An 11,998-nucleotide genomic window follows, 5' to 3' on the forward strand; every position below is an offset into this window, starting at 1 on the left:
TTGTGTAATTGATAATATATGTGTTTTGTGTGTGTGTATGTTTTGTATATACGTAGGTGTGTCTGCAACTCTTGCTTCTCTATCTTCTGCTTATGTCTGTTCAGCTTTTCTTCCTATTTTTCTGTTGACTAATCTTATCTTCCTCTCTATCTCCAAGATCTGCCTTTTCCGCTCTTGTTTTTCTCTTTCTTGCTTATTTTCTTTTCGACTTCTTCCTTCGTTACTTACTTTTACCTTTTCACCTTTGCCTTTACTTTGCTTTTGCTCTCTTTCTTGCTAATCATTTCATCTGTCTTTCTCCTTATTAAGGCTTTGACACCTTTTTCTCATTTCCTATTGCTCCCTCTGCCTTTCCTTTCCTCAACCTCACTTATTTTCTTTAGTATCTCATAATTTGTCTTTTTGTTTTCCTTTTTCTTTTTCTTCTTCTATTCTTCTTCTTTTCTATTTTTGCTCCTGCATCCAATACCTGCTTCCTCTCGCTTGTGTAGTTGCTTGGCTCTTTGCCTTCATCACTATATCATCTGCATATCCTAATCTCCATATTTTCTTCCTTCCTATCACTACCTCTCCTTCTTGCACCTGTTTGATCTTGACTTCCAGGTCGGCGAAGGCAAGATTACATAGCGTGGTGCTCAAAGGGCACCCTTGCCTTACGCCTTTGTAAGTCTCAAACTCCCCAATCATTTCCCCTCCAACTTTTACCTTACTCCCTGTTTTCTTATATATTTCTTCTATTCTTTTCCTAATTTTTCTATTTATCCCTTTCTCTTTCATTTTTTCCCATATTTTCTTCCTCTTTATCTTGTCAAAAGCGGCTTTCATGTCGGCAAAGAATATAAACAGTTTTCCTCCTTTTTCCCTTATTTCCTTCTCTATTACTGTTTTTAATACATATATTGTGTCCATTGTTCCTCTTTTCTTCCCGAATCCCATCTGCGTATAGCTTAGGATTTCTTAAGCTCCTAGTTCCTTTTCCAGCTTTTTCCTCAGTATTTCCGCATATATTTTATATCCCGTGTCCATCAGCGTTATTCCTCTATAGTTTTCTACTTCTTCTTTTCTCCCTTTCTTATATATTTGTACTATTATTCCCTTCCTCCATTCTTCCGGATATCCTTCTCCGTTCCATATTCCGTTTAAGCATTTTGTCATATCTTTTAACAAGCCTTCCGTGCCTTCCATTCACGCTTCATTTGCTATACCATCTTCTCCTGTCGCCTTTTTCTTTTTTATTTTTCTTACCTCTTTTACTTCTCTTACTTTGATCTCTTCACCTTCCTCTCCTTTGCTGTCTTCGGTTTCTTCCCCTTTGCTTTCTTCCTGTTCTTTCTCTCCCAATTGTTCCTTAAAGTGCTTTATCCATTCTTCTTTTCCTATATTTTCATCTAATCCAATTCTATTCTTTCTACTGCCATTCACTTTATCCCAGAATTTTCTTCTCGTCTTATCTGTTCTTATTTCTTCTGCCACTCTTTTCCCCTCAGCTTCTTTCGCTTTTCTTATTTCCTCGCTGTATTTCCTTTTTGCTTCTAGGTATTTGCTTCTGTCTCCTTCTCCTTTTCTTACCTTATTTAACTCTGCCATCATCCTAGCTCTTTCTATCCTACATTCTTCTCTCCACCAGCTTTTTTTCGATCCTTTTTTTCCTTATCTTCTTTTTTACGATTGCGTTCCTCACTCTATTTTTTATCTCTTTCTATTTTTCTGTTCCCTCTATTTCATCTATCCATCTCTAATACTCGCTTATAACTTCTTCGCTCCAGCCGTCTATCATTCTTTCTTCCTCTTCTTTTCTTTCTTCTGCTATTTTATCACCCAATTCCACTTTTACTGGTAAGTGGTCCGACTTTACCTTCTCTTTTATTTAAACCCTTTTTATTGCCTCATCACCTTCCTCGTTACCTACTACATCGTCTATCGTTGACATTCCTCTCGTTCCTATATGTGTTATTTCTTCCTCTTTATCTCCTTCTTTTCTCCCATTTTTTATCACTAAGCCCATTTCTCCTAGCCATTTTATCATTTCTTCTCCCTCTGTGTTTAACACTTTATCCTTGGCCTTTATTTCGTCTAGGTTTTCTTCTGTCTACCATTCTCTCCCTTCATTTCCTATTCTTGCGTTGAAGTCTCCTCCTATAATTATTGTTTTTCCTCTGTTCTCCTCTATCTCTTCGCTTAGGTATTCGTAGTTTTCCTTTTTCTCGTGTTGCATATACACCGTTGCTATCATGTATTTCCTCCCTCCGACCTTTATTTCACCTACTATTACCTCACTTGTCCTTTCTTTCTTTTATTCAACCATACTCATCCCTTTCCTCACTCTTACCGCAATTATTCCTTCCCTATTTCTCTCCCCTTTCTTCCTTCTCTTCTTGAGTCTCTCTACTTTACGTTATACCCTTTCAGTTGCTTCTCCACTCCAGTTTTTGCCCCTTGCCTCTTCATCCAGGTTTCGGTTAGCTCTATTATATCAAATTCCCTAACACATTCCCAGTCGTCTTCCTCCATGCTCCTAATCCCCACCACGTTCCAGAATAGTATCTTTACTGCCTCTCTTCTCAACTTCAACCCGTTATGCCACATCTTTACTTATTTAGCTTTACTTTTTATTTCTCTCGCTTTCCTTCTTACTTCCTCTCTTATCTTCCTCTGCATCCATATCCAGTTGATCTATAAAGATCTTTTTCTACCCCAGCTTCTTTTTCCTCTTCATAATTCCTTCTTTTTGTTCCTATGAAGCGCATCTAATTTGTCACATCTTTTTTCCTCTTTCTCTCCGATCATCCCTCCCCGCTGTCCCTCCTATTCTTCTCAGATTCACTATCTCCCATTTCATTTCTAGTTCCTCTCTCAACCAGTTCTCTGCCTTACCCTTCTTTTCCCATCTTAACCCACCCTTTAAGTCTGTCACTTTTATATTATTTATCCTACTTTCTCTATCCATTTTTTCTCTCATATACTCTATTTTTTCCTTATTGCCTACTTCTGTTCCTCTTTGCTTCTCGTTTCCTCCTTCTATACTTTCTTATAATTTCACGCACGCTTCTTCCAACTAGCTATCCAAGGCGAACCTGTGCGCCAGCGCGAACAGTGCCTGGGTCCAGCTGCATCAGCTTGCCTCCTTCCATACGTAGGAATTCGGCCCGCGGAGAGTGTCGTGAGCTACAGGTTACTTGGCGAGAGACAACCTAAAGAGTCTCGCTGCGAAGTGGTTATGCAATAAGGCTGGTGTATCGGAATAAGACACTGCGGATTTTAGTAGAAATGAATCGTGTATTTAGGCACCCGCGAATACATGCGAGCGCGCGTGTTGACGAAATGTGAGCGGCAGCGAACGAGGCGACAACAAAACGCAACGCGCCGATCTTGTCAGCGACCGAGCAAAATCGGACGACGAATTCGCTTAAAGCGGCTCGAGGCAAGACGCAATGCCGAGCAAAATGACAGAGTGCGTAGGTTGGGCGAAAAGCTAAAGCAACAAATGCAATTCGCAAGCAATAGGAGAGAGAGAGAGCCAAGGGAGAGAGAAAAGAATCGTGTAGGTACTTACTGTTGTTGTCGTCGGTTGTTAAAACGACAGAAACCCGCGTACGACAGATCGCGACCACGCTTACTCCTAGTCTACGCTGGCGCGGGCGTTCTCGCTTTTAAGCTTTATAGCTGACGGAATTCCTGTCAGCATTCACTATGTGTCTTCGTTTATCACTGGTGATCTTCGGGCTTGTATAATCGCCACTGCGTACTCGCTTACTCCTCCGTAATCTCTCGTAACGCAAAAAGGATGTTGCTGTCAGACTAAGCTAGCGTCCGTACTGGTCTCTGCTCGCATGCCAACTGGCTCATTGCGCGCTCTCTTTCTCTCTTTCCTTCGCGATCGCGGTCTCTCCGCGACATCCGCGCTAAGGACTATCGATAGTATAGATCGTAGGGCTCGACTCTTACCTTGTTCGCTGACATTTCAACTGCGCTACAAATTACAAATTATTATGATGCATGGTAAGGTATAAATATGATTAATAAATAGACTGGCTAAAGGGAGAGAGAGACATATCGAAAATGCGACTCGTTATAGTTTTTAATATGTTATTGGTGATAAGGTAGTCTTCTATTTTGTTTATTCACTCGATATCGAAATATCTAAACAAACAATATTCTCGCAATCATTTTTACTGTTGAGCAATTCCATTCCCATTCTATTATAAAAATGATCAAAACACCCTTTATTATTACTCAGACGAGGACTTTTTTTAGTCAGATGAAGAATCTTTGAAAATAAGTGAGTATAAATTATGCTTGATGGGTCATGCAAAAACGTGAAAGATAATTGAAATGAATCAACATTTTGCAGATCATTATTGTCATCATTTAGAAATAATGAGCCAACTGGCTCTTATGTTGAAATACCAAAAGGATATTTCTGAAAAAGAAGATAATTGGTCGTCCAATTTAAAATGGTTAAGCATGATTTTACGTAACTCTTATATACGTTTGAAATGAACAATTCAATTGATAATTGATTACCTGAAAGTTTTGAAAATGAATAAAAATTATTGTAATGTAATGAATACGACGACTGAGTTACGTTGACAAATCTTATGATTACTACTTTAGAAGACTCATTGAAGAATGATAATGGACTGAGCGCATCGACTGTTACATTATGTTACATAAAAAAAAGATTTTTCTCCTCGACAATTTTATTGCAGAATTGCTTTTTGCGCTACACGAGCTACAGTATCTCAAATAATATCATCGTTAATGATTTCTCATAATAAACATTCATTATTTTTTTTATAGACATCTGTCATCACCATTGCTATAACTGTTCTAACAAAAAACTACTATATTGTAAGAAGAAGAAGCAAAGAACAATAGCCAAATTTAATCAACTACGAATCGATTTACTGTAAGGGTATATGGAAGAGTGTTATAGAGCAGCATCATCGACCAAAGAAATTTAAACTTGATGATCATCTCTTCGTTAAGTTACAAGGTTATTCACTTTGCAAAGCTAACGTTAGTGATATAATAAATTGTCTGAAAGTTGTCAAAAATATAATCCATTGATTTATATACTCCCAGATTAGAATTATTTATGAGCCTGATTCAGAAAAGGCAACGTATGATGTCACGTTTTCTGGCACCACAGAATAGTGAGTAGTTGTTGAGTTTATTTTTCTTGTTTAATTTGTGGTTTAACTTAAAGTTTAAAATAGATTGAATAGATAAGTATTTTTTTTCAATGAAATATGCAATTACAAAGATGTTTCATCATACATTAAGACAAGAAATATCAATCGAGATGCAATTATGATAAAAAGGACCGTACTTCAGAAAATGATATTGAAGGTAATATAGAAGGGCCAGTTATAGACGAAATGAAAAAAAACTATGAAAAGGAAAACATAAGTAGCATAATATACATCTGCGAAGGCTATTATTACTTAATTCGAATGTAAATGAGATCATGCAAAAATAAAACATTAATGTAGCAATAGAAAATACTTAATTGGAGTTTCTATTTTATTTACAATTGCTTCACTTTTTTAATTTTATTGGCATTGAATTTAATGTATTACTGGAATATTTTTATTAGTTTTATAAAAACGCCTGCACGTATTGAAACTAAAAACAATATTTCTTTGCAACGTTCCCTAATTCCTAGCAAAAATAAAATATGTTTACCATGTTAGCTTTTTATAAAACGAAATGATGGCTATCATACTCGTCATGCAATTTTTGAAACAGTTAAAACTTAATCAAATCGAAACTCTTGCCGGAAATAAATGAGGAAGAAAATATTTATTTACCTGCATGATGACTTGTGCAGTTCACCTTGGATTAGCTTATAAATTGTTCGCTAGTTCAGCCGTTATAGTCATAGAGCGACTTAAAAGGAAAAGTGAGAGAGAAAGAGAGAGAGAGAAAGAAATAAAGTTTGAGAATGGGAGAAAAAAATATAAATTAAGATCGAGAGAGATTAGATTAGATTAGATTAGATTAGTTTGTTTATTGCGCCAATGAGGTGGAACCCCGTCTGGCAGCTTAGAAATGTACAAATCAACATAACAAAATTTATATAATGACAAAACAAGAGATGCCAGAATAAATATTAACGCATTTAACTACCTATTTAAAGAAGATAAGTTTAGATAAATGCGTGAATTATATGTACGGTGAGCAACGAGTTTACAATGGCATTAACAGTAAGAAGACTAAGAATATGTATATGGTCTGCGACACACATCTGGCTCAGCTCAAACTGAGCCAGGTGATGAGGCGTTTGGATGGGTGGATGACGGAGCACGGACTGAGTCTGTCTCTTTTTAAGACAGGCTTACTGATACTGACGAGACAGAGAATAGACACGATAATACCGATGACCATAGGAAAGGAACGACTGGAGACCAAAAGTGAGGTAAAGTACCTGGGTGTGACTCTAGATACGAAACTGAACTTTTGGCCCCACATACGAGACGCGACCGCCAGAGCCAGCGAAAGGACCAAGGCCTTGAGTAGGCTGATGGCAAACACGAAAGGACCGAGACCGAGTATACGAAGACTGTTGATGGGCGTAACCCACTCTATTATGCTTTACGGAGCAGAGGTATGGGCTGACTCGTTACGGGTGAGGAGACGTGCAAAGACTATGACGAGCGTACAAAGAACGGGAGCGCTAAGAATCGCGTGCGCGTACCGAACAGTCTCGGAAAACGCGATATTCGCAATCGCGAGCGTTATCCCGACTGACCTCTTGGCAGGCGAGAGGAAACGCATTTACGACCAAAGTGCGACCGTAGGGAGGGCCGACGCTGCAACAGAGGAACGAACGAAAACGACAGAACAATGGAAGACAAGATGGACCACAAACGTTCAAGGACGATGGACCCACAGACTAATACCAGACGTTGGTCCGTGGTAAGGCAGAAAACACAGGGAGGTGGATTTCTATATCACCCAGTTTCTTACCGGACACGGATACTTCCGAAAGTACCTGCACAAAATGGGTAAGGTACCTTCCCTAGGCTGTGTGTACTGTAGGGGGTCTTGGGACGACGCGGAGCACACGTTTTTCGTGTGCGATCGTTGGGCCGAGCAAAGATTGAGACTGGAGACAGAATTAAGGCCAATGACGCCAGAAAAGGTGACGAACGTAATGTGTTGACAACAGCCGACGCATGGCGTAAGATCGCGCTGTACGTTACGAATGTGTTACGAAACAAAAAGACGGATGGATGCTTGGAAAATTGAATGAATGAGAAAATTGCAGAGCCTTCTTGGGAATGAATGAGTATTAAAGGGATGAATGTGTGCTTGGACACGCTATATGACTCATCAATTAGTTATCTTTTTATCACTTTTAGTTCATTACGAATGAACAATAGTAATGATTGAATACCAAAAAACTAGAATTGAGCATTGTAAGTTACCTCCATAATTAGTTATTGGTTTGATCTTCACTTGAAGGTTAATTTTCAGAATGAATATCGTTACATGAAGACAAAAATATGAATCGGTCAAATATGACGGTTGGGGTACTGCGAATAGATTCAACTTGTTTACTCCATGGAATTCTTCGAACAGCATTTTTGAAAATGAATTTGAAAACAGCATTTTCCCTTCTGGGGGAAAAGTAAACAAAATCTAAAAGGTATTTATTTGAGTTTATACAGAAGAAAGTTATTTTAACCACACATTCTTAAATAAGTCAGTATGATAAAATGTAAATTTTTATTTTTTTAAATTAGTTATAATTTTAAATAAGTTAGTAGCGGAGAATATTGAATATATACTAGCTTTTAGTTTTAGCACCAAAGCATATATCGAATGTTTTTTGTAAAACATTATTAAATAATTTACCGATATTCCTAACAACATTTCTATCTATTAACTGCTTCACTTGCCCTTAGATCGCATTTTGTGTAGAAATTATGAGCTCCTGCCGAAGCACCATTGGAGTGTAATAAGTATTGTTTACATCACGAACCCTATAGTGATTGAATATCAATAAACGTTGAAAAGTATCATTTTGATTTTTTAAATATACTACACATTATACTTTATTAAAGTTTTTCTGGTAAATTTCAGGGCACTTTAAAATTATTATTAAACAAATAGTCATTAAGTAATATGTGCAATAATAGTATATGCAATACTAGCAAGATGCCAGAAAATAATTGATGAAACATCGATAAAGAATAAGGTTCGGTTAATGTTTTACACGTAGAGTTAGTCGTCTCTCAGAATTGACAATGTCGTAAATAAAATTTAATATAACTTTACAAAAATAGTTCAAAACAAAGAACGTAACGCATGAATCTTTATTTTTATTTATGATTTAAAAAGAAGTAAACATGTGCAAGGTTATAGTTTTTCCAAAATTTTCATTTTTTTAACAAAATTGGAAAAATAAGTTTTGAAACCAGAAAAAATGAAATTTTTATTTATTAATTGTTATGTTATTCTTAGCACTCTCCATTTTGTTAAGCAAAAATTTTTTTAATCCAATTTTAGAGCCAACCCGTTGTGAAAAAAATAATAATCAAACAATCATCTCAGGTTACACACGTGTGTTTCGTTGGTGAATATCCAACCTCATCAGATCTTTATTAAAAAACAAAACGAGAAAATGGTTACAATAACAGATATAAACCAAAAACAAATAAAAATCACGCCAACAAAACATTTACCTTAATTCGCAAGTCACAATCAAATTAAATATCACAATAAAGTCAAAAATACACTGTCAAACTCATCCTACAACATAACATTCGTTCAAATACTCAAAATTCAAATCGGACCACGACTATGAAATAATGCAAATCAAAACAGTGTCTGTTACCTTTTATACCAAAACAAATCACAGGTAGACACACAATCAAATGTATCCCCTCTCCTATGCCATGAAAACGGTACATTAAGCATCATTGTACATCAAAACAAAATTTAAAAAAATATTATAAATAAATGTGAGATCAGTCAGCTAAAACATCAAATAAACCTTTATATTGTTTACTCAGTAAACTAGTGTCTTCTTGTCTATTTATAGTGTTATAAGACAAATTAATATATATCATTTCCGAAATTAATCTCTTACAATAATTAGACTCTCTATCTAAAATTATTGTGTTGTCCCAGTCAAACGAATGTGTAGGATAATTTTTCAAATGCATAGGAACAGGAAGAGATTTATCTAAAGGTGTCTTACTATGCTCCTCTATGCGTTTTTTTATTTATTAACTTTTTATTTGGACAAACGTTCAATGCTATACCCGGTGATTCTGAAACATTGGATGAAACTTATATCACTGGATTCCTCTTGAAAAATTATTTACGATAAAATTATTTAAAAATTTTTTTGATAATTAGGTAATGAGATAATCAACTTTAAAAAGTAGCCAATCAGCGGCCGGCTTTAGAATGTAGAACGCAGCTTGGCGAGCGCGGAGCGGCGTGAGAGCTGACATGCGCGCGCCGCAGTTAACTGAAAACGTTGCTCAACTACATTTATGCCCGTAATGAATTTGTTTGCTAACTGCAATTTTCAGAGTCTTGCTATTTTCAAGAATGTGATTCGTGTCCTGGTGTTAAGGGCAATTCAACCTTTGAATTGCTGGGGCTCAGTGAATGGGATACTGAAAAAGATATAACTTTTGATGTTTGGAATCAAGAAACTTGCTCTATTTCTTCATTCAAAGAAGAGCTAGCCAATCATATAATCACAATAAGTTCACATTTACGCATCAAGGAATTGCAACGAATGGAAATCTAAGCTGAAAAACAAAGAGTGAAATTATATTATAATCATTTGCTGATGCACATAGACTTTGCTGAAAATTAGTCTGTTATATTAAAAAATCCAGTTCAAGGAAATCATTGGGTTAATAAACAGATTTCAATTTTTACTGCAGTACGCTATGTAGGTGACATTACAAAGAGTTATACTGTAATTAGCGAAGATTTAAAACATGATTATTCTCATTCATTGTTAGCAATACAAAAAATTCTCAAAGACATAAACAGATACACACAAGAAATGTAACTAAATTAACTTACTATACGATGCCGCTGCAAATTGATTTAAAACCCGTTTTCAGCTGAATGAATTTTTACATTTAAAAATAAATAAAAAGTGGATATTTTCAGCTACAGGTCATGGAAAGGGTGCTGTTGATGGAGTAGGTGACTTGATAAAACATTATGCAACAGTGCATAATTTGTGCAGTTCCGAATTTGATGCTATTTAAAGTGCTGAATGTTTTGTTGAAAATGTAACAAAATACACAACGCCATTAAAGCTGATTTTAATGGAAACTCCAGAAATTTGCAATTTTCGTAGTAGTCAATAAGAGCATAGAAACATTTGCCAGAAATATATGGATATTCAGCGTTGTCACATGTAAAAATCTGTTGTCTCGGAAAGAGGAAGCGAATGTTTTATAGCTCGAACGGCTGCTCATCCTTGGATTCAAGTGAAAAAAAATGAAAAAAATAAAATGACCGACAAGAAGAACAAAGAAAAAAGAAATAAGATAAAAAAAGTAAAAATTGTAGCTAAAAAAGTGAAGTAAGTTGTTGATATATCATGTAAATTTAGTCTATTTGCACATATATGAATAAATAAAAACGAACGATTTCTTTGATTCACATTTATATTCTTCACCTACACAGTCGCTAAAATGAATTGCTAAATAATTTATTGCGTTTGACACGAAAATAAATTTTTTTTTATTTTAATTTTTTAAGCAATCTGGGGGAAAACACTAAATTTAAGATACATAAATTTGAAGATCCTGGTACAAAGAACCTACAACAAAAATTTGAGAGAAAAAAAAAGATGGCCTTTTTGAGATAAACGGTTTTTGTCGGAGATGCACTTTTTTGAAAAAATGCATTTTCTGCCGAAAATTGCATTTATGCACAATAATATAGAGTGAAAAAGCTTCATTTTCGCTATAAGTAACATAAAAACTATTTTACCGTGCCGAATAATAAAAGAAATATTGAATAACCAAAATACAATCAAAATATTTTACTCAAGTTTCTCTTTTCAGCAATGGATTTTCTGATTGCATAATTGACGCAAATATGCATCTCAGAGAAAAATAAAAAAGTACGGGTATTCTTATTTTTGACCTAGAACAATAAAATAGTACTTTGGAGTAGCTTCGTGACCGGTCTACATGAAGCTCTGCATGATCTGAGATGCAATCGGCCTTCATCTTAAATTTTTTAATTTTAAAAATAAATATATTTATTTAAGATTTAAATAATTTAATTAAAAATATTGATTTTGGAATCCAAATTATATAAATTCATATTTTAAATAATTAGCATCAAAATTTACCAAGTTCCTGAACGCGCCTATAATGATAAGGATGTAGTCCGTCGTCTTTCATGATCCACTGTGCCGTACTGTACGAGCATCTCATGCCAAAATTGTCTCGCATTTCATGGGCAACGTTGCGCAAGCTGTTGGTTGGGCCCCGGTGAAAAGCTTCGACTACCAGATTGTGAAGGGTATCGCGTAGCTCTCTTACATGTTCACCATCAGGATTCCGCACAGTCGTGTTGCCTGCCTCGCGTAACCTCCGTTCTGTCGCCGCAATAGTTTTTGGTGTAGGCATATTCTCTCTTATACCCGCAAAACGACGATGGTATCCCCGAGCTTCCTCTTCGCGTTTACCTTCCGCCCAACCAAGACATAATACCATATCGGTATACTCCGCGGCGATATATTGTAGGCGCATCATGACCACGGATAGTAACACGTTCACGCGATAAATTAATAAACGGCAACAAAAAAAGTTAAAACAAATGAATAATTTGGACAGGACTGAACTACATTTGTCTGTGAGTTCTAGCATACATTATGTAATTATTTTTTGAAGTAACAAAGATTTTTTGAATTTTAATATTGTACATTAGAATTGATATTAGTATTGATTAGTATTGATGCTACGTTAAATAAGAATAAAAAAAGGTAAGATAAATA

The sequence above is a fragment of the Phymastichus coffea genome, unplaced genomic scaffold (assembly GCF_024137745.1).
Source record: "Phymastichus coffea isolate CEN01 unplaced genomic scaffold, Cenicafe_Pcof_1.1 PCOF00018, whole genome shotgun sequence".
NCBI lineage: Eukaryota > Metazoa > Arthropoda > Insecta > Hymenoptera > Eulophidae > Phymastichus > Phymastichus coffea.